This window comes from Neomonachus schauinslandi, chromosome 10, assembly GCF_002201575.2.
Source record: "Neomonachus schauinslandi chromosome 10, ASM220157v2, whole genome shotgun sequence".
In the NCBI taxonomy this organism is placed as follows: Eukaryota; Metazoa; Chordata; class Mammalia; order Carnivora; family Phocidae; genus Neomonachus; species Neomonachus schauinslandi.
Window position 1 is genome coordinate 114,409,232 of NC_058412.1, and position 22,764 is coordinate 114,431,995.

Genomic DNA, 22,764 nt, shown 5'->3' on the forward strand with positions numbered 1-22,764 from the left:
ATGAAATTATACACTTAAAATAAAATCAAGAAACGAAGGCCTCTTCAAAACTTAAAACAACAACAAAACCCTTGGACTTTGGTTAAAAATGAAATCAATATTGCAAAATTTCTAGAAAATGCCAAAATAAGGAAAATATTACACATATTAGAACCTAAAGAATATAGCTGAACCAGTAAAGAAGAAAATTCACAGCCATAAATACCTACATCAGGGAAAAGAAAGAAAAAACAAGAAAAAGAAATCTGACTCTACATCTGACTCAAAAAGTCAGGGAAAAACCGGTAAGGTGAACTGAAAGAAATCAAAATGAAGGAATTAACACAGATAAAAGTAGAAATTAGAAAATAGAAAAACAGCAGAATAAATAAATTGAAAAATTGGTACATTGGGGGAAAATGATAAAATAGTTAAACCACTAGCTAATCTAGTAAGTAAAAAGGGACAAGTCCAAATACGTAAGATAAGAAATAAGTAGGGGCGCCTGGGTGGCTCAGTCGTTAGGCATCTGCCTTCAGCTCAGGTCATGATCCCGGGGTCCTGGGATGGAGCCTCACATCATCGGGCTCTCTGCTCAGCGGGAAACCTGCTTCTCCCTCTCCCACTCCCCCTACTTGTGTTCCCTCTCTCGCTGTTTCTCTGTCAAATAAATAAATAAAATCTTAAAAAAAAAAAAAAAGAAATAACAAAGTAGCCACAGAAACAAAGGAAATTAAAATTTAGGACCATAGAGACTATTTTCTTCAAGCTTTTGCTCACATTTATCTATGTAAATATGATAATGCTCCCCAAAAGCACCACACATATTTAATTGAAACATTAACCCTTTAAAGAGCAGATAAGTCTAGTGATCTGAAACTATTCCAGAGCATATAAAAAGAAAGAAAACTTCCTAAATATTTTTATGAAGCAAATATAAGATGAGTATCAAAAGCTGATACAGGGTGCCTGGGTGGCTCAGTCGGTTAAGTGTCTGCCTTCAGCTCAGGTTGTGATCTCAGGGTCCTGGGATTGAGCCCCACATGTCAGGTTCCCTGCTCACAGGGAGGCTGCTTCTCCCTCTCCTTCCTGCTCGTGCACCCTCTCTCTCTCTCTCAAATAAATAAAATCTTTAAAAAATAAAAAGCTGATACAAACTGCAGGCAGAAAGCTACAGATCAATCTCTCTTATGCTGATGCAAGATTCTAAATCAAACTTCAAATAGAATACAACAGTACATTAGAAGAAGAATAATGCATCACAATTAAGTGGAGTTTGGTCTAGGAATGCAAGGAAGGATCACTATGAGGAAACTAAGAGAAAAAGGCATATGATCATCTCCACAGATATTAAAAGTCATTTGACAGAATTCAACACTTCTTGATTAAAAAAAAAAAATCAAATGGGGCACCTGGGTGGCTCAGTTGGTTGGGCGGCCAACTCTTGATTTCGGCTCAGGTCATGATCTCAGGGTCCTGGGACTGAGCCCTGTGTCTGGCTCCATGCTCAGAAGGGAATCTGCTAGAGGATTCTTTCTCCCTCTCTCTCTGCCCCTTCCCCCAGCTCACATGCGGGCTCTCTCACTCCCTCTCTAAAATAAACAAATAAATCTTTTAAAAAAAATCAACTAGGACTATACAAGCAGTTCCTTAACATGACAAAATATATTTTTTAGCCCTAAAGTCAGCAGCTTGCTCAACGTGGAGAAGTTGGGAAGAAGACAGATATCCACTATGTATTATTAAACACTGTGCCAAAGGTATAAAGTCAGTGAAATGAAAACAAGACTAATAATAGTAAAAAATTGGGAAGAAGAGTGTAAAACTATCGCTATTAGTAGATAATATTTGTATTTGTATTCTTGAACATCTTAGAAAATTAACCAAGAAAAATAAGAAAATTCAGTAATACTTTAGGTATGGTACAAAATACACAGAAAACAATAGTTTTTATAACATATGCAATTGATCACCAGTACGTGGGAAAAAATCTAATTTATAACAGCAACAAAAAAATATTTAGGAATAAATTAAAAAGAAAATGCAGAACTCAAGATGAAATTTTTAAAACACTAAAGAAGGATTCAAATATAAAAAAGACTTGAACAAATGGAATGATATACCACATTCTTAGATAAAAAGACTCCTAAACAGCAATTCTCCCTAATTTAGAATTTAATAATCCCAATAAAAAATGCTGTTATTTTTTAAAATGGACAAGCTGACTTTAAAGTTCATATGGAAACAAGAAGAGTAAAAAAAAAAAACAACTGAAAAATAAGAGTAGTGAAAGGAATAAGTCCTACCAGATATAAAAACATAATGCCTCAATAATTAAAACTGTGTAGTACTGGCATATAAACGAATGGGAAACTAATGGAAGACTAAAATCCCCCAAACTGATCAAAATGCATATGGAATTTTAATATCTCATAAAGGTAGAAAAAAATCGATTTTTCACTAAATGGGAGTAGGTAGCCGTCTACGGAAAAAATAAAATTAGAGCTATACCTCATATCAAGAGAACTCCAAATGAACCCAAAACTTCAATGTAACAAATGAAACCATACAAGTATTAGAAGAAAATACAGAAGAAATCTTTATAACCTTGGAGTTGGTAAGGATTTTCTAACTATGACTCAAAATCCAAAGCCATTTAAAAAACTGATAAATTTGAATAGAAATCAAAGAATTCTGCAAAGCAAAAAACACCACAAGTAAAGCAAAACAAAACCCCAAAAAACAAACAACAAATGACAAAGTAAGAAAAAATATTGGCAATCATATCATTGATGAAAGAGCAAATCTCCCATATATAAACATACTATAGAAAAAAACACAGGTGTTTTTGTGTGTGCATATATATGTGTGTGTGCATATATAGATATATAAAATAAAAAGAACAGTAATTTGGACAAAGTACTGTGTCCAAAAATGGACACAGAATATGATAAAATTCACAGAAAAGGAAATACAAATGAACTTTAAACATATGAAAAAATATTCAACTTCATACATAAGAAATAATTTTTTTCACTCATCAGATTAGCAAAAATCCAAAAATTTAATAACGCACTCTTTTGGCAAGGTTATGGGAAAACAGACACTCTCATTCATTGCTAGTGGTAGTCTAACATCAGCAATTAGGTATTATCTATCAAAATTATAATTATATATACCATTAACCCAACAATCTTGCTTCTGGTTAGTGATCTGATCCTACAGGGTACACCTGTTCCCACACTAGATGACATATATTACAAGGTTATTCACTAAAGCACTGTTTGCAATAGCAAGATAGGAAATTACCCAAATGTCCATCTGATTAAATTAAAGTACATGTAATAAAAAGGAAATGCAGCAAGAATAAGAATGCTCTCTATGCACTGATATGGAATGATCTCCAAGATGTATTGTTGAGAGAAGAAAAAACAAGGAGTAAAAAACATTGACTATAGTACTCTACTTTTGGCGAGAAAAGAGGAGAAAAATATTTTTTATCCATTAGTTTTTTTTTTTTAAAGATTTTATTTATTTATTCATGAGAGACAGAGAGAGAGAGAGAGGCAGAGGGAGAAGCAGGCTCCCAAGGAGCAGGAAGCCCGATGCGGGACTCGATCCCAGGACCCTGAGATCATGACCTAAGCCGAAGGCAGACGCTTAACCATCTGAGCCACCCAGGCGCCCTATCCATTAGTTTTAAAACAAAATACTCTAGGGATGCCTGGGTGGCTCAGTCGGTTAAGCATCTGCCTTCGGCTCAGGTCATGATCTCAGGGTCCTGGGATTGAGTCCCACATCGGGCTCCTTGCTCAGCGGGGAGCCTGCTTCTCCCTCTACCCCTCCCCCGCTGCTTGTGCTCTCTCTCTCTCTCTGACAAATCAGTAAAATCTTTAAAAAAATAAGCTAGAAAAAATATTAAAAAAACAATAAAAATTATATCTTCAAGGTAAATTTTTCAAAAATCATGTTGTATCAGAAGGCAAGGAAGCATTCAGACCAATGGGGAGCATGTCACAAAGACCTAGGAGCCAGTTTTAAGGGGTTTCTACCAGCAATTTGAGACAATTTAAGTATTGGAAAGAATAATGACTAAAATTCATTATAATATCATGAATAAATAAGAATCCATAAATACACAGTAATAGCTCAGAGAGTAAAAAAAGTTGCTCAAGAAGTCACCATTACGGGTAACTATGACATCAACTCCTTACTCTGAAGACTGATAAAGAAAAAGAATGAAGCAAGCAATTTAACTTCTTTTAAGAAGGGTTCATCCTTGGTGGAGAGGGAAAGCTCTCCTTTACATTAGAATGCTAGTTAATAAATGCAAAAGGTAAGAATTTTTTAAATCACCATGTGCAACCTCCAATGAAATAAGTGATTCAGGCAAAGATGATCAAGGGGTGCTAAAAATCACCTGCTGAAAATTGAAACAGAAGAGTCCCATGGTGCTAAAGGATTACTCCACAGATTACTTCCTAATTGCAAAGGGAAATCAAGTACCTTTACAATGGAAAGATATGACAGTCACCAGCTTAACCTGGTGATCAATTCAGTAACAATTAGAGTGAGACCTTTTATTTATGCCTCCTGATGTGATGTAACCTCAAGTACCAGTCATCATCTACAATGTATTATTACCCAAAATGCTTAAACCTAGTTCTAAACACATCCTTTTTTTTTTTTTATTTGCGAGAGAGAGAATGAGAGAGAGCACGAGAGGGAGGAGGGTCAGAGGGAGAAGCAGACCCCCCGCTGAGCAGGGAGCCCGATGCGGGACTCGATCCCGGGACTCCAGGATCATGACCTGAGCTGAAGGCAGTCGCTTAACCAACTGAGCCACCTAGGCGCCCCCTAAACAAATCTTTAAACCTAATTTTTCCTTTACAGGAAATTCAGGAGAAAGAGCAATGAGAACAATTACAAGAAGAAGTATTCCATTACATGAAGAACTAATCAGATCTAGAATGTGGGACTTGCTACAATAAAACTGATCTGGTCTCTTCAAAACCCAAAATCGTAAGGGAAGAGATGGGGGAAGATACAGTTCTCAATTAAAAGACTTCAGAGATAGAACCACCAAATGCAATGCATGAATGTTACTTAGACCTGCTTTGAAGAAAACAGCCATAAAATGTTTTTCAGACAGTGGGAAAAACTGAATGTGAAGTAACAGAAGATATTAGGGCATTTTTAAAAACATTCTTGGGTACGGGGCACCTGGGTGGCTCAGCTGGGTTGGTAATGTTATTTGTGATTGTGTAGAAACTAATTTTCAATATATTCAGCAAAGATAGGTAGCTAGACAGACATGATGCAAATATAGCAAACTATCATCACTGTATTATTCTTTCAAATTTTCTGTATGTTTGAAATTTTTCATATTAAGAAGCTGGGAGGGAGGTGGGCATAAATAAATCCTGGGAGCTGGGGTGCCTGGGTGGCTCAGTTGGTTAAGCATCTGACTTTGGCTCAGGTCATGATCTCAGGTCCTGGGATCCAGCCCTGCGAGGTCTGGTGTTTCAACCTCAAGTTCAATGTTTCTTCCACCATATACCAAACTCTCTTCTTATTAGGGTGACTCTACCCTACTCATAGACAGTGCACAATTGGCAGAAATATCAGAACCAAGTGATCTAGTTTATTTCAGGCCAATACTCACTAATTAGAACTGCCCCAACTACTCCAAAATGACTGAAGTCAGAATATCTGAGATCAAATGGATCTTTCAAATGCCTTGAAAGAACTTCAATAGCTCTCAACTTTGGCTACACATTATAATTATTTGGGAAACTTTAAAAAATAATGCTTGAGTCATACTAAGTCTGCACTGTGGCCTGAGCTTTGGGCATTTAAACACTAGCCAGGTGATTGTAATATGAGGCAAAAGTTTAGAACCACACTTTTCATAATACATTATTTAATTTACCTTATATGAGGAAACTGAGTCAGGTGGGGAATGTGGCTTATGAATTTGTTCCAAGAAAGTGATGGAGAAAGCTTTTTCTTCTTTTGCTTATTATAAAATTTGACTGTTCCTTAAATTTGTTTTTTAATATAATACAGACCAAATCGTATGTCAGAAAATCAAATAAAACATGACTAAACAGAATCTAAAAGTGAACTATACCACCCTGTATTCCATCTTGATTTTCTTCTATGTCCTTGGAGTCCCTTAAACCCTTCTTAGCTTCCATGTTGTCATTTAGAAAATGATGGCCTAACATTTTCCAGATCTAGGGACACTATGATTACTTTAATCCTTGTCTATTTGACTTCAATGTTAATCATACTTCCCTGAGGAACTGGAAATCATTTGGTGCAAGATCTCTAACTCTTCTTCCACAAGTGGCTGCTTTCCACACTATTCTCTCATCCTCCTCCTTTCAAAAAGTAAATCCAAGCTGGAAGTTAGAATGGAGGCTACCTAACAATACCTGGTTCATCTCTATCATTGCCTCCACACCCTAATTTTTCATTGGTATTTTCACTGTTATACTTAAGGAAACAATGAGAGTCAAAGTTATTATTTATTTATTTATTTATTTGAGACTGAGAGAATGAAGAGAGACAGAGAGCACATGAGAGGGGGGAGGGTCAGAGGGAGAAGCAGGCTCCCCGCCGAGCAGGGAGCCCGATGCGGAACTCGATCCCAGGACTCCAGGATCATGACCTGAGCCGAAGGCAGTCGCTTAACCAACTGAGCCACCCAGGCGCCCGAGAGTCAAAGTTATTAACAACACTGGAAATTAGAACTGCACAGCTCAAAGAACTGTTGACCCAAAGATTACTTTCCTGCCCAAGGCAGGAATGGGGCTTGAAATACAACAAAAGAGCTAGGCAGGAAGGTAACAGATTTCTAACCCCCACATGTTGCTCCACCTCCTCCAACTACCTGCTCTAAAACAGCTTTCTCCAGAGGCACCTGGGTGGCTCAGTCAGCTGAGCATCTGATTCTTGGTTTCGGCTCAGGTCCTGATTCTCAGGTTCATGAGACTGAGTACTGAGTCTGCTCCGCACTCAGCAAAGAGTCTGCTTGGATTCTCTCCCTCCCTCTCCCTCTGTCCCTCTCCGCCCCCTGTGCTCACTCTCTCTTGCTCTCAAATAAATAAATATCTTTAAAAAAATTTTTAAATAAAACCGCTCTCTCCAGAGCCAACAATGGCAGAGGGTGTACCACCCTACTATGACAGACCCACTTAGAACAGTCAGCACTATTACATGCCCATGGCCTCCCCTCTCTACTTCAGGTTCTATAATACACAAAGTAGTACACACATCTTGGAATCCGAAGACAGATGCCGGAAGACTTGGGCAAACAAAAGCCCTAGGAACCTTACATTTAGGAACCACAGGTATTTGTAGCTTAGGCTTCAAATTATCAAAAACAAATTCTCTTTTCCAAAGTCAAATTACCCAGGCCACAGAAAGTATCCCCCTTGGCCCTGTCCCTTCAATCAAGTAGGAGGCACAAAAATGCCTGCTAGACACAAAAAGTATTCTGAAACTATGTGCACCAATTAGTCCTTGAGCTTAACATCTGAAAGGACAATTTATAGTACCACCAAGTAGCCAGTGAGGTACCTATCTATCCTGTTTATTTGGTAGGTGCTAGACCTATATGCCCCTCTCTTTTTTCAAGGAAGAATAACTGAGGGGAGGTGACATTCCACAACATAAGAGAAACTGATTTGTAATTCAGAAAGTGAATATGTAAGGAGGAACAGGTTAAATTTTAGATATCAACTACATTATTCTCAACAAATCTGATAAAACATTGAAATGAGAGATCAAAGTCCATAGACAGAAATGAAAAGTAGGTGAGATACAAAAGTGGAAATAAGAGAGGGGAAAAAACAAAGGAAAAATCATTTAAAAAGTAAATATGCCAACTCAGATTTCAAATCCTAGAAGTGTAAAGAGCAGAATACTTGATTAGATGTATGGGGATTACAAATTTGAGAAACTTCCATAATAGAGATGGAAAGGACAAAGTAAGGGAAACTATGAGAGAAGATCGAAAAGGAGAGAAGAGAGAAGTAAATTTCAACTAATTGTTATCCCTGAAACAAATGAACAGAAACCATAATCAAAGTTTTTTGTTTTTGTTTTGTTTTAAATATTTATTTATTTGACACAGAGAGAGCACAAGCAGGGGGAGCAGCAGGCAGAGGGAGAAGCAGACTCCCCGCTGAGCAGGGAGCCCGATGCGGGACTTATCCCAGGACCCTGGGATCATGACCTGAGCTGAAGGCAGACGCTTAACCAACTGAGCCACCCAGGCGCCCTTTGTTGTTTTTTTTTTTAAGTAGGTGCCATGCCCAACATGGGGCCTGAACTCACAACCCTGAGAGCAAGAGTCGCATGCTCTATCCACTGAGCCAGCCAGGTGCCCCAATAATCAAAGGTTTTTAAAAGGGAAATGAGGGCGCCTGGGTGGCTCAGTTGGTTAAGCGACTGCCTTCGGCTCAGGTCATGATCCTGGAGTCCCAGGATCAAGTCCCGCATCGGGCTACCTGCTCAGCGGGGAGTCTGCTTCTCCCTCTCCCGCTCCCCCTCTTGTGCTCTTTCTCTCTCTCACTCTCTCTCTCAAATAAATAAAATCTTAAAAAAAAATTAAAATAAATAAATAAATAAATAAATAAATAAATAAATAAAAGGGAAATGAATACTTTCCTGAGTCAAAGAATGTTCTGCATCTCTAGCTCAAAAAAACTCACAAAATACCTTAGGCAACTGATGAACCATTGAACACTACATCAGAAACTAATGATGTACTATATGCTGGCTAATTGAATTAAAAAAAACAGGCAAAATTACTGAAAAGATAGTGACAACTAGATTTTTTTCTGGTAAAACTTTTAGATTTCAAGGATAAAGAAAATGCCCCACAATCAACCGACAAAGAAAAAAAGAAGTCATACACAGAGAAGCAGAAATCAGGCTGGCTTTAGATTTCTGCTTTGTAAGACCAGAAGACAATGCCAAAATAGTGAAGAATTAGGGATGGAAAATAATGTAACCTAATAATTCTGCTCTCTCCCTGACCAAGCTGTTATTCAATGTAAAATTAACATAAAGATACCTTCATCTAGTACTTTTCATAAAAATATTATCTGAATAATAATTAACCAAAAACAAAGACCTTGAGAAGGGATGAAATCAGTTAAACATAGGGCTAAGTCTAAAAAATTGTCATAAATATGATTAGCACCAATGCTATTTTTTTTTTATATAAGACATTAAACTTCTAATTGTTTAGACAGAATTCTGCCACCTCTTACTGCCCTCCATTCTACTTCAAAAGTTTTTCAAATCTTCAGGTACTTAATAGCCTTCAATTCCTTTCTAACCACGGGGTTAAATGTGTTTTTCCTGCTCAGCTTTATAGCCTCCATGGGATAAGCATTGAGCACAAATGAAGAGTGTGAATTCTGGTCCTTTAATACCCAACATCCAGGAAGTGTCTATAAAGGTGCAAGACCAGCCCTACTCTAGTTATATAGTCATCAGAGGTTGGCTACTTACCATGTCTACTCCCTCATAGCCATTTTGCATGATGGCTAACCCTAACCCTATCCCTAACTCATAACCCTAACACTGCCCTAATCCCCTAATTAAGGAATGAAATATTATGCTCCTGGGGCGCCTGGGTGGCTCAGTTGGTTAAGCGACTGCCTTCGGCTCAGGTCATGATCCTGGAGTCACAGGATCGAGTCCCGCATCGGGCTCCCTGCTCAGCAGGGGGTCTGCTTCTCCCTCTGACCCTCTTCCCTCTCGTGCTCTCATTCTCTCTCTCAAATAAATAAATAAAATCTTTAAAAAAAAAAAAGAAATATTATGCTCCTTATCCTTGACATTTAACTATATCAATTACTTGGTATTGTGATTGATTTTTTCTTTCCATATTATTTTTCTATTTATTCAATGCTGCTTATTTATTGAATAAATATCTTGAATAAATGCTATTTTAAAAAAAATAGTTATTGAAAAGGAAGATCTATAAGGTATGAAATAAAGATGAACTATTACTAGTCATCATCTTCGTCTGAGTACTATGAACAATTCTGTTGTTAATTTAATGGGTTAAATTAAAGGGTAGAGGTTTAGACTAGGTCGAGGTACATTTGTCTATTCTAGGTATCTTATATAATAGAAACCATATAATAACTCGTCTTTTGTGACCAGCTTCTTTCACTTTGCATAATATTTTCAAGGTGTTCTAGCAAGTCACAGTTATTTTTTTTAAATTACCAAATAATACTCCTTACCAAAAAATATCAGATTTATTCATCCATTCATTCATCAGTTGATAGACATTTGGGTTGCTTCCACTTTTCACTATTATGAAGATGCTATGAATATTTGTATACAAGTTTTTTTTTTAAGATTTTACTTATTTATTTGACAGAGAGAGAGAGCCCAAGCAGGGGGAGCAGCGGGCAGAGGGAGAGGGAGAAGCAGACTCCCCACTGAGCAGGGAGCCCGATGTGGGGCTTGATCCCAGGACCCCGGGATCATGACCGGGCCAAAGGTTGCTGTTTAAACAACTGAGCCACCCGGGAGCCCCTGTATACAAGTTTTTGTGTGGATGCTTTCATTTCTCTTGGGTATATACATACACCTATGAGTAAAACTGCTGGGTCGTATGTTCTATGCCTTTTGGGGAACTGCCAAACTGTTTTACAAAGCAGTTACACCATTTTACACTCCCACCAGCAGTGTACAAGGGTTCCAATTTCTCTGCATTCTCACCAACCCTTGTTATTACCTTTCTGATTATAGCCATCCTGGTGGATATGAAGTGGTGTCTCACTGTGATTTTGATTGACATTTCCCTGGTGCCAAATGGTGTTGAGCATATTTTCACGTTTATTTGACTGGCACAATTTGTTTGGGAGAAATATCTATTCAAATTCTTTGCCCATTTTTAAAAACTGGGTTATTTGACTCTTTATTATTGAATTATACAAGTTCTTGATATATATTTTTTCCCATCTTATCTTTAACATTTTATCATTCTTTTATTTTTATTTCAGTATAATTAACATACAATGTTATATTAGTTTCAGGTGTACAATATAGTAATTCAATAATTCTATACATTACTCAGTGCTCATCAAAATAAGTGTATTCTTTTTTTTTTAAAGATTTTATTTATTTATTTGAGAGAGAGAGAGCACATGAGAGGGGGGAGGGTCAGAGGGAGAAGCAGACTCCCTGCTGAGCAGGGAGCCTGATGCGGGACTCGATCCCGGGACTCCAGGATCATGACCTGAGCCGAAGGCAGTCGCTTAACCAACTGAGCCACCCAGGCGCCCCAAAATAAGTGTATTCTTAATTCCCTTCACTTATTTCATCCATCCATCCCCCCCACTCCCACCCCTGTAATTACCAGTTTGTTCTCTACATTTAAGAGTCTGCTTTTTTGTCTTTTCCTTTGTTCATTTGTTTTGTTTCTTAAATTCCATGAGTGAAATCATATAGTATTTGTTTTTCTCTGACTTATTTCATTTAGCACTATACCCTCTAGATCCATCCATATTGTTGCAAATAGCAAGATTTCATTTTTTATGGCTAATATTCTGTTGTGTATACAGATCACATCTTCTTTATCCATCATCTATTTTTTTTAAAAAAAGATTTATTTGAGAGCGAGAGAGAGAGCGCACGCGCCAGGGAGACGGAATGAGATTCTTAAGAAGACTCTATGTGGAGCACAGAGCCCAACTCGGGGCTCGATCTCATGACTCTGAGATAACGACCTGAGCCAAAACCAAGAGTCAGAGGCTTTAACTGACTGTGCAACCCAAGTGCCCCTATCCATTCATCTACTGATTGATACCTGGGCTGCTTCCATAATCTGGCTATTGTAAATAATGCTACAATAAACATAGGGGTGCACATATCTTTTAGAATTAGTGTTTTCATATTCTTGGTAAATACCCAGTAGTGGAATTACTGGATCATATGCTAATTCTATTTTTAATTTTTTGAGATGGCTGCACCAGTTTGCATTTCCACCAACAGTGCACAAGGGTTCCTTTTTTCCCACATCCTTGCTGATACTTGTTATTTCTTGTGTTTTTTATTTTAGCCATTCTGACTGGTGAGAGGTGATATCTCACTGTGGTTTTGATTCGCATTTCCCTGATGATGAGTGATGTTGAGCATCTTTTCATGTGTCTGTTGGCCATCTGGATGTCTTCTTTGCAGAAATGTCTGTTCATGTCTTCTGCCCTTTTTAAAACTGGATTATTTGGGTTGTTTTTTTGTGTGTGTGTTGTTTCGTAAATTCTTTATATATGTTGGATACTAACCTCTTATCAGGTATGTTGCTTGCAATATCTTCTCCTATTCAGTGGCTGTCTTTTTGTTTTGTTGATTGTTTCCTTTGCTGTGCAGAAGCTTTTTATTTTGATGTAGTCCTAATAGTTTATTTTTGCTTTTGTTTCCCTTGCCTCGGGAGACATATCTAGAAAATAAATGCCACAGCTGATGTCAGAGAAATTACTGCCTGTACCCTCTTCTAGGATTTGTATAGTTTCAGGTCTCACATTTAGGTCTTTAATTCATTTCATTTTTGTGTATGGTGGAAGAAGTGGTCCAGTTTCACTCTTTTGCATATAGCTATCCAGTCTTCTCACCACCATTTGTTGAAGAGACTTTTTCCCATTGCATAGTCTTGCCTCCTTTGCTTAGATTAATTGACCATATAATTGTGGGTTTATTTCTGGGCTCTCTATTCTGTTCTATTATTTTATGTGTCACTTTTGTGCCAGTACTACACTGTTTTGATTACTACCGTTTTACAGTGTATCTTGAAATCTGGATTGTGGTAACTCAAGTTTTGTTTTTCTTTTTCAAGACTGCTTTGGCTATTCAGGTCTTTTGTAGTTCCATACAAATTTTAGGATTATTTGTTCTAGTTCTGTGAAAAATGTTGGTGTTTTGTTAGGGATGCATCAAATCTGTAGATTGCTTTGGGTAGTATGGACATTTTAACATTAGTTCTCCCAATCCATGAGCATGGAATATCTTTCCATTTGTTTGTGTCATCTTCAATTTCTTTCATCAGTGTTTTCTAGTTTTCAGAATACAAGTCTTTCACTTCCTTGGTTAAGTTTATTCCTAGGTATTTTATTCTTTTTGGGTACAACTGTAAATGGGATTGTTTTCTTAACTTCTCTTTCTGCTACTTCCATTATTTGTGTATAAAAATGCAATGGATTTCTGTATATTAATTTTGTATCCTGCAACCTTACTGAACTCATTTATCAGCTCTAGTAGTTTTTTGGTGGAGTCTTTAGGGCTGTTTTTGTTTGTTTGTTTGTTTTTAAGTAGGCTCCATGCCCAATATGGGGCATGAGTCCCATGCTCTACAGACTGAACAGCTAGGTGCCCCAGGGTCATATATAGTATCAGGACATCTGCAAATAGTGCAAGTTTTACTTCTTCCTTACCAATTTGGATGCCCTTTATTTCTTTTTCTTGTCTGATTGCTGTGGCTAGGACTTCCAGTATTATGTTGAATAACAGTGGTGAGAGTAGATATCCTTGCCTTGTTCCTGATCTTAGGGGAAAAGCTCTCAGTTCTACCACTGAGTATGAAGTTAGCTGTGGGTTTTTCATATACGGCCTTTATAATGTTGAGGTATAAATCCTACTTTGTTGGGGGTTTTTATCAAGAATGGATGTTGTACTTTGTCAAATGCTTTTTCTGCATCTATTGAAATGATCATATCATTATCCTTTCTCTTGTTGATGTGATGTATTATGTTGATTGATTTGCAAATACTGAACCACTCTTGCATCCCAGGAATAAATCCCACTTAATCATGGTGAGTGATTTTTAAAATATTGTTGGATTTGGTTTGTTAATTTTTTTTTGCTAATATTTTTTTTAAGTAATCTCTACACCCGAAGTTGGGCTTGAACTTGCAACCCCGAGATTAAGAGTCACATGCTCTTCTGACTGAGCCATTTAGGCACCCCTGCTAATACTCTGTAGAGGATTTTGCATTTATGTTCATCAGAGATATTGGCCTGTAGTTGTCTTTTTTTGTAGTGTCTTTATCTGGTTTTAGGGTGAGGGTAATGCTTAGGCCTTATAGAATGAATCTGGAAGTCTTCCTTCCTCTTATATGTTTTCAAATAGTTTGAGAAGAATAGGTATTAACTCTTCTTTAAATGTTTAGTAGAATTCACCTGTGAAGCCACTGGGTCCTAGATTTTTGTTTGTTGGGAGTTTTCCAATTACTGATTTAATTTCACTGCTGGTAATCACTCTGTTCAAATTTCTATTTCCTCCTGATTCAGTTTTGGGGGGGTTATATGTTTCTAGGAATTTATCCATTTCCTCTAGGATGTCCAGTCTGTTGGCATATAATTTTTCAGAACATTCTCTTATAATCCTTTGTATTTCTGTGGTGTTAGTTGTGATTTCTCCTCTTTCATTTCTGATTTTATTTGAGTTCCTGCTCTCTCTTTTTTTTGATGAGTCTGGCTAAAGGTTTATTAATTTTGTTGATCTTTTCAAGGAGGCAGCTCCTGGTTTATTAATGTTTTATTGTTTTTTCAGTTTCTATTTATTTCTGTTCTATTCTTTATTATTTCCTTCCTTCTACTGGTCTGCAGTTTTATTTGTTCTTCTTTTTCTAGCTGCTTCAGATGTAAGGTTAGGTTGCTTATTTCAGATTTTTCTTGCTTCTTGCAGCTGGCCTGTATTGTTATAAACTTCCCTCTTAGAACAGCTTTTGCTGCATCCCAAAGATTTTGGATTCTGGCATTTTCATTTTCATTTCTCTCCATGTATTTTTTTATTTCCTCTCTGATATCTTGGTGGACCCATTCATCGTTTAGTACCATATTATTTAACCTCCATGTATTTGTGTTCTTTCTAGATTTTTTTCTTTTGACTGATTTCTAGTTTCATAGCACTGTGGTCAGAAAAGATGCACCGTATGACTTCAACCTTTTTTAATTTGTTGAGACTTGTTTTGTGGCCTAACATGTGATCTGTTTTGGATAATGTTCCATGTACACTTGAAAAGAATATGTATTCGGCTGTTTTAGGATGAAGTATTCTGAATATATCTGTTTGATCCATCTGGTCCAATGTGTCACTCAAAGCCACTGTTTCCTTGTTGATCTTCTGCTTAGATGATCTATCCATTAATGTAATCTTGTTGGATCGTTCCCTTTATGATTATGTAGTGTCCTTCTTTGTCTCTTGTTACACTGAGTTCTTGATATAATTTGTATACAAATCCCTTATCAGATCTATGATTTGCAAATATTGTCTTCTACTTTGTGGGTTGCTGTTGGTGACTTGACTTTTTATCTAGTTCTGATTGTTTATTAATGAATTTTGTGTCACATTTCTTTGTGGGGGAGGATAATTTTATAGTTTGGGACAAATTGGTAAAATAGCTGGAAAAAAATTTGTTAAATTCTCATTTCACAATTGTCTTAGTCTGAGCTGCTATAACTAAGTACCACACACTGGGTGGCTTACAAACAACAGAAATTTATTTCTCACAGTTCTCTGGAGGCTGACAAGTTCAAGAAAATTGTGCCAGCATAGTGGGATTCTGGTGAAGACCCTCTCTCAGGTATTGCTTCTCCATTAAGATTCATCTTTTCAGAAATATTTAATGTCACGAGGGACACCTGGGTGGCTCAGTCAAACATCTGCCTTCGGCTCAGGTCATGATTCCAGGGTCCTGGGATCGAGTCCCATTCGGTCTCCTCGCTCAGTGGGGAGCATGCTTAAATCTTTTTTTTAAAGATTTATTTATTTGAGAGAGAGAGAGAGAACGCGCATGAGTGGGGAGGGGGGAAGGGAGAGGCAGAGGGAGAAGCAGACTCCCCGATAAGCAGGGAGCCCGATGTGGGACTCGATCCAAGGACCCTGAGATCATGACCTGAACTGAAGGCAGACGCTTAACTGACTGAGCCAACCCAGGCAGCCCAAGCCTGCTTAAATCTTAAAAGAAATATTTAACGTTATGAGAAATGTTCATGTTTTAAATATGAAAGTATATAAAATTGTATTCATTATTTCATTTTTCTTAATTATCTTTTTTTTTTTTTAAAGATTTTATTTACTTATTTGTCAGAGAGAGAGAGAGAGGACGCACAAGCAAGGGGAGTGGCAGGCAGAGGGAGAAGCAGGCTCCCTGCTGAGCAAGGAGCCTGATGTGGGATTTGATCCCAAGACCCTGGGATCATGATCTGAGCCGAAGGCAGACACTTAACTGACTGAGCCACCCAGGTGTCCCTTAATTGTGCATATTTATGCACAAATAAGGACAAAGACAAAGGAAACTCAATAATAAGACAAACAATGCAATGAAAAATGGGCAAAAGATTTGAACACTTGACAACAAGCATGTAAAAAGATGCTCAACATTATCAGTCATCAGGAAAAAGCAAATTAAAGCTACAAAGAAATAACACACCTACAATAATGGCTTAAATTAAAAGAATGATAATATCAAATGTTGACAAGAATCTAGAGCAACTGGAACTCTCATACTGGTGGGAACGTAAAAATGTACAATTTGGCAGTTTCTTATAAAGTTAGGCATTTACTTATCATAGGACCCAGCAATCTCACTCCTAGATATATGTCCCAAATAAATAAACCATGTCTATACAAAGACTTCCTATGAAAGTTAATAGCAACTTTATCTATATTAGCCTGAAACTGAAAGTAAACTGCACACAGCCCAAATATCCATCAATTAGTAATGGATAAATTGTAGTATAGTAGAATACTGCCCAATAAAAAGGATCAACTACTGTTAGGGTTATCTACCAGTAAAAAGAGGGGATTTTGTCCTCTAGGGGACAGGTGGCAATGTGGAGACATTTTTGATTGTTACAATCAAAGGAGGAGAGGGGAGCGCTACTGGCGTCTGGTGGACAGAGGTCAGGGATGCTGCTAATATCCTACAATGCACATGGCAGTCTGAAAAACAAATTATCCAGCCCAAAATGTCCATAGAAAAACTCTGAACTACTGATATATGCAACGTGGGTGAATCTCGAAAACTTCATGATTATCAAAAGAATCAAGGGGCGCCTGGGTGGCTCAGTCGTTAAGCGTCTGCCTTCAGCTCAGGTCATGATCCCAGGGTCCTGGGATCGAGCCCCACTTCGGGATCCCTGCTCCGCGGGAAGCCTGCTTCTCCCTCTTCCATTCCCCCTGCTTGTATTCCCTCTCTCGCTGTGTCTCTCTCTGTCAAATAAATAAATAAAATCTTAAAAAAAAAAAAAAAGAATCAAAACATTTCTATGACATTTTAGAACAGGCAAAATCAACAGCAATAGAAACCAGATGGGTACTTGCCTGGGACTGGGGTGGAAATTAAACAGGGGCACAAGGTAACTTTGAAATGTTCTATAGCTTGACTGGTAGGATATATACATTTGACAAAATACACAACATACAAACTATACACTTACAATGAGTGCATTTTATTGCATGTAAATATACATAAAAGATTGGTAAAAAAACCAAATTGTTGAAGGTGGGTAAAAGGTACATGAAAGTTCATGATAGTATTCTACTTTTGTATCTGTCTCAATTTCCATAATAAAATGTTTTTTTAAAATAATATATAAACACTAAATGATTCAGGAAGAGGCCTTAATTGAATCTCTCAACAACAACAAAAATACCCAAGATAAAAATCTCACTGTGAGTGTGACCTTAATGTCTCTGTTCTTGAAGTGAGGAGAGGCTGATGTGAAAGACAGAGGAATAAAGAGATACAGTTTGATACAGGGAAGGTAAAGAAAATTTCACAAGCTGCTTTTCCCCCCCAGTCCTATCTAGACCTAGCCTGGCACTAAGCCATTCCTTCTTTGGGACAAGTATTCCTAAAATGGCCACCAATTATTCCAGGCTTCTGGTATTCACATCCTTGTGTAATCTCTTCCCCATGAGTGTGGGCTAGCCTAGTGACTAGCTTGTAACCAACAGATGTTAATGATGGGATGTCACTTCCATGATTAGGTTATAAAAGATGGTGACTTCTATTTCCCTAGAACACTCTAATTATTGCCTTCTCAGCATGCCACACTGGAGAAGCCACATGACAAGGAACTGACAGCAGCCTCCAGCTAATAGCCAGTGAGAAACCAAGGCTCTCAGTTCAACATCCCTTGAGGAAGTGAATTCTACCAATAACCAAATGAGCTCAGAAGCAGTTCCTTCTTCAGTCAAGCAGATGAGATTCCAGCCCTGGCTGACAACTTGACTGCTGCCTCTGAGAGACTCCAACAGAGAGGACTCACTTAAGCTATATCCAGATTCCTGACCCATGGAAACTGTGCCACCATAAGTATGTGTTGTTCTAAGCTGCTAAATTTGTGGCAATTTGTTATGCAACAATAGATAACTAATGGACTCTCCCTGGATATCCTGCTGAATATTCACCTCCTTCAAAACTGGCAGGGGACGCCTGGGTGGCTCAGTCGGTTAAGCGTCTGCCTTCAGCTCAGGTCGTGATCCCAGGGTCCTGGGATGGAGTCTCATGTCAGGCTCCTTGCTCAGTGGGGAGCCTGCTTCTCCCTCTGCCTCTGCCCTTCCCCCAGCTGGTGAGCATTTTCTCTCTCTCAAATAAATAAATAAAATCTTTAAAAATAAATAAATAAAACTGGCAGTTTCTTTAAAAGTTGGATATACCATACAACCCAGCAATCCTATTGCTAGGGATTTACCCAACAATGAATGAAAATATGTCTACACAAAGACTTGTGTAAAAATGCTTATAGCAGCTTTATTCACAACTATCAAAACTGGAACCAACCCAAATGTCCATCACAGGTATATGGATAAACAAACAAGTTACATTCATACAACAAGATACTACTTAGCATTAAAAAAACCCGAACTACTGATACATGCAACAACATGGATAAGTATCAAAACTATGCTGAGGGGCGCCTGGGTGGCTCAGTCGTTAAGCGTCTGCCTTTGGCTCAGGTCATGATCCCAGGGTCCTGGGATCGAGCCCCACATCGGGCTCCCTGCTCTGCAGGAAGCCTGCTTCTCCCTCTCCCACTCCCCCTGCTTGTGTTCCCTCTCTCGCTGTATCTCTCTCTGTCAAATAAATAAATAAAATCTTAAAAAAAAAAAACTATGCAGAGGGAAAGAAGCTAGACACAAAAGAGAACATAATATATGAATTTCTAGAACTCTAGAAAATGCAAAGCAATGTATTGATGGGGGTGCTGGGATGGAGAGATTGCAAAAGAGTATAAAGAAACTAGGGAGATGGAAATATTCTATACCTTGGTTGTAGTGGTTGTCTCATAATAAATAGTGTAAACTAATAAATACTCATCGAAACATGTTTCACTTTAAAATGGATGCAGGGGGGTGCCTGGGTGGCTCAGTCGGTTAAGCAGCTGCCTTTGGCTCAGGTCTTGACCCCAGGGTCCTGGGATCGAGGGGGGGCTCGATGGGAGCCTGCTTCTCCCTCTCCCTCTGCCTGTTGCTCCCCCTGCTTGTGCTCTCTTTCTCTCTGTCAAATACATAAGTAAAATCTTAAAAAATATAAAAATAAAAAAATGGATGCAGGTAAAAAATAAATAAAATAAAATGGATAATTTGTAAGTAAATTATATCTCATTAAGTTGATAAAAAAAAAACAACACCTTCGTCAAGCCTTAACTCCATCTAATACAACTGTTTCCATTATTCTACTTTAGCCGTCAAACAGTATTCTACAGATAAATTACCCAAACGGCAGAGAATCTGGGGTGTTTTGAATTTTACAGTAGCTACAACTTACAGAACACTATTATATATCAGGCACTGTTTTAAGCACTTTGCATTATTAACTCAATTAGTACGCCCAACAATTCCAAGGAATAGATTCTATTATCCCCTTTTTTTCCAAATGAGGGAACTTAGGCACAGAGAAGTAACCTGCTTACGACCAGACTGCTAGTAAGTGACAGAGCCATTATTCAAGTCCAGGCAGTCTGATTCTAGAGGCTGGGCTCTCCACAACCACCCCACTCTCTCAGACCACTGGAGTATTTGCTAAAAGCATATTCTCACCTCACTGGAGACTGACAGTCATTCACTCATTCAACAAATATTTAGGCACGCAGTATATGCCAGATATTGTTCCAAATGCTAAAAATACAATGGTGAAGAAAATACAGACATGGTACCTGCTTTTATGGGGCTTACATTCTAGTAAGAACTTAGGTTTAAAGCATGGGATTCTTTTTTTTTTAATTAATTAACATATAATGTATTATTTGTTTCAGGGGTACAGGTCTGTGATTCATCAGTCTTACACAACACCCAGCGCTTACCACAACACATACCCTCTCCAACGACCATCACCCAGCCACCCTATCCCCCCACCCCTCTCCCCTCCAGCAACCTTCAGTTTGTTTCCTAAGATTAAGAGTCTCTATGGTTTATCTCCTTCTCTGGTTTCGTCTTGTTTCATTTTTTCCTCTCTTCCTCTATGATCCTCTGCCTTGTTCTTAGATTCCACGTATCAGTGACATCATATGATAATTGTCTTTCTCTGACTGACTTATTTCTAAAGTGCAGGATTCTAAAATCAAAATATTTATCCCCTTATTTATGGAAAAAAAGTCACAAGTTGCAATAGGGGCCAGATCTGCTTTAGCTAGAGCTGTTGTTCCCAAACTTGTCTGCACTTTAGAATCACCTGCGGATCTTTAAAAAATTCCAAAACCCACATCATATTCCCAGGCCAATTAAATCACAATGGAGTGAAGAGTAGGGAAGGAAGGGAAACAAAGGCATCAATAATTTGCCAAGTTCCACAGGTGAGTCCAATGTGAAGACAAGTTTGGGAAATCACTAAGCTGGGTTTTTATCTGACTGAATAATGATAAAATTCATTCACGGTGACAGAGTGAGACATAAATGAATGGGGAGGGGAGCCAAAACTCTATATACTTGTCTTTCTCTGAATCAGAGATTTCAAGGTACCTTTTTTTTTTTCAAGGTTATAAATTCTGAAAACATGAGAAAGAGGGCCAAATATTTTCCTTCTTGGCTTATTCATGCCTCCATTCCCCTCCAGGATCATAGACAACTAAGATATTCACCTTTTAATCTTTTTTTAGTACTTCCCATGAAACCAATAAAGAATTCTGCCATATTACATATATTCAACATAACTCAAAAAGACAAGGCTCACTTGCTTTTCTATTAAGAAACTGCTTTTCTAATAAGCAGATCTCATTTAATTCAGTTGCTTTGGGTCCCATTTACATGTCAAATGCAGCCTGCCAAACGAAAATGCCCCATGGACAGTGAGATCAAAATGCCTTCTTTTTAAAAAAGTAAACTCTATTTCTATCTAATTCAATCCTTATCAACTGAAATCAATTTTTTAACAAAATAAGATTGCATTTGTATTCTATATAAACAACAGACCTGTTTAAGAACTCTCTGACCACTCTCAGAAAAGATAATAGATGTTCAGTAGGACCCCTCTCCATTCCATCCAGGACCTAGATAGAAAGGGAAAGGGGCAAAGAGGAAGACAAGAAACATCAGAAGAAAAGACTAAACATATAAGCCCAATAAACCTATTCAAAGTAAATTTTTGTGACTGGCCAAATTCTTTCTTTCTACCACTGTTTCTGCTAATTTCACTCTAAAAAGGGTTGTTAAAAGAGATGAGATTACCTATAGTCTCAAATCCAGTGGTTTTTTAAAAAGGAAAGCTTTCATAATCATCAAGAAAGCTTTTTCAAAATACATCAATAGTGGTTATACAAGGGTGTTCATTTTATAATCATTACCCTTATGATTTGTGCACTTTGCATTGTATGTGTCCTACTTTAGTTAACAAATATGAAAAAACAGATATATCTCTCTCGGGCAGAACCCCTGAAGGATTCTAATGAAGTATGTAGCAGAAACGGTCCCACAGAGGTTGCATGATTTGCCCTAGATCATGTATGTAGTTAGCTACAGACTAAGTCTTTCTTGTCACTTTCCTACCCTTTCTGTTGTAAAACTATAAATGTGGTGATAATAATATACTTTTTAATTTAACATTTATTCTCCTACTTATACTCTGAAAAAATTTTCATCACAAATGACAATGCAAAAACCAAACAAGCAAGCAAACAGAAAATATAGATGTCCTGGGTTCAAAGCTGTGCACTATCACAGCTGCTGCACCATCTGCATAAGTAAGTTAAATAAAGCCTAATTTAATTATTATTCTATCTACTTTCACTTTAACCAATGAATATCTGGTTATGGAGTGATCTGTAATGGGGGTGGGGGTATGGGAAAAATGGGTGAAGGGGAATGGGAGGTAGGTATAGGCTTCCAGTATGGAATGAATAAGTCATGGGGATGAAAAGTTTAGCATAAAGAATATAGTCAGTGATACTGTAATAGAGTTTTAGGGTATCAGATGGCAGCTACATTTGTGGTGAACATAGCACAATGTATAGAATTGTCAAATCACTATAGTGTACACCTGAAACTACTGTCACATTCTATGTCAACTATACTTTAATTAACAGCTTTGTAAAATAAGAATCCTAGAATTCTTCTGGATTCTGCCTCATAAACACAAGCGTATCTTCAGCTTGTGCCAAATATAAATCTTCCAGATTTGTTGTCTGGGTGTAAAACCTTCCCTTCTCAGAGATGGCTAGTATAGGGGTGCCTGGCTGGCTCAGTCAGTAGATTCTTGATCTTGGTGTTTTAAGTTCAAGCCCCATGTTGGGTATAGAGATTACTTAAAA

General features: G+C 37.8%; 1 protein-coding gene across 2 annotated transcripts in view; it reads right to left on the minus strand.

The window, feature by feature from the left end:
• Window positions 1-22,764, minus strand: part of NCOA6 (nuclear receptor coactivator 6) — a 104,498-nt gene that overhangs the window by 65,427 nt on the left and 16,307 nt on the right. The window contains exon 2 of one of the 2 annotated variants that reach the window (XM_021689021.2): window positions 21,431-21,507. The exons of the other annotated variant lie outside the window; for it this stretch is intronic. The gene's annotated coding sequence lies outside the window, so the exon portion shown is untranslated. The remainder of the gene's footprint in view (window positions 1-21,430; window positions 21,508-22,764) is intronic. 2 annotated transcript variants of the gene reach the window in all.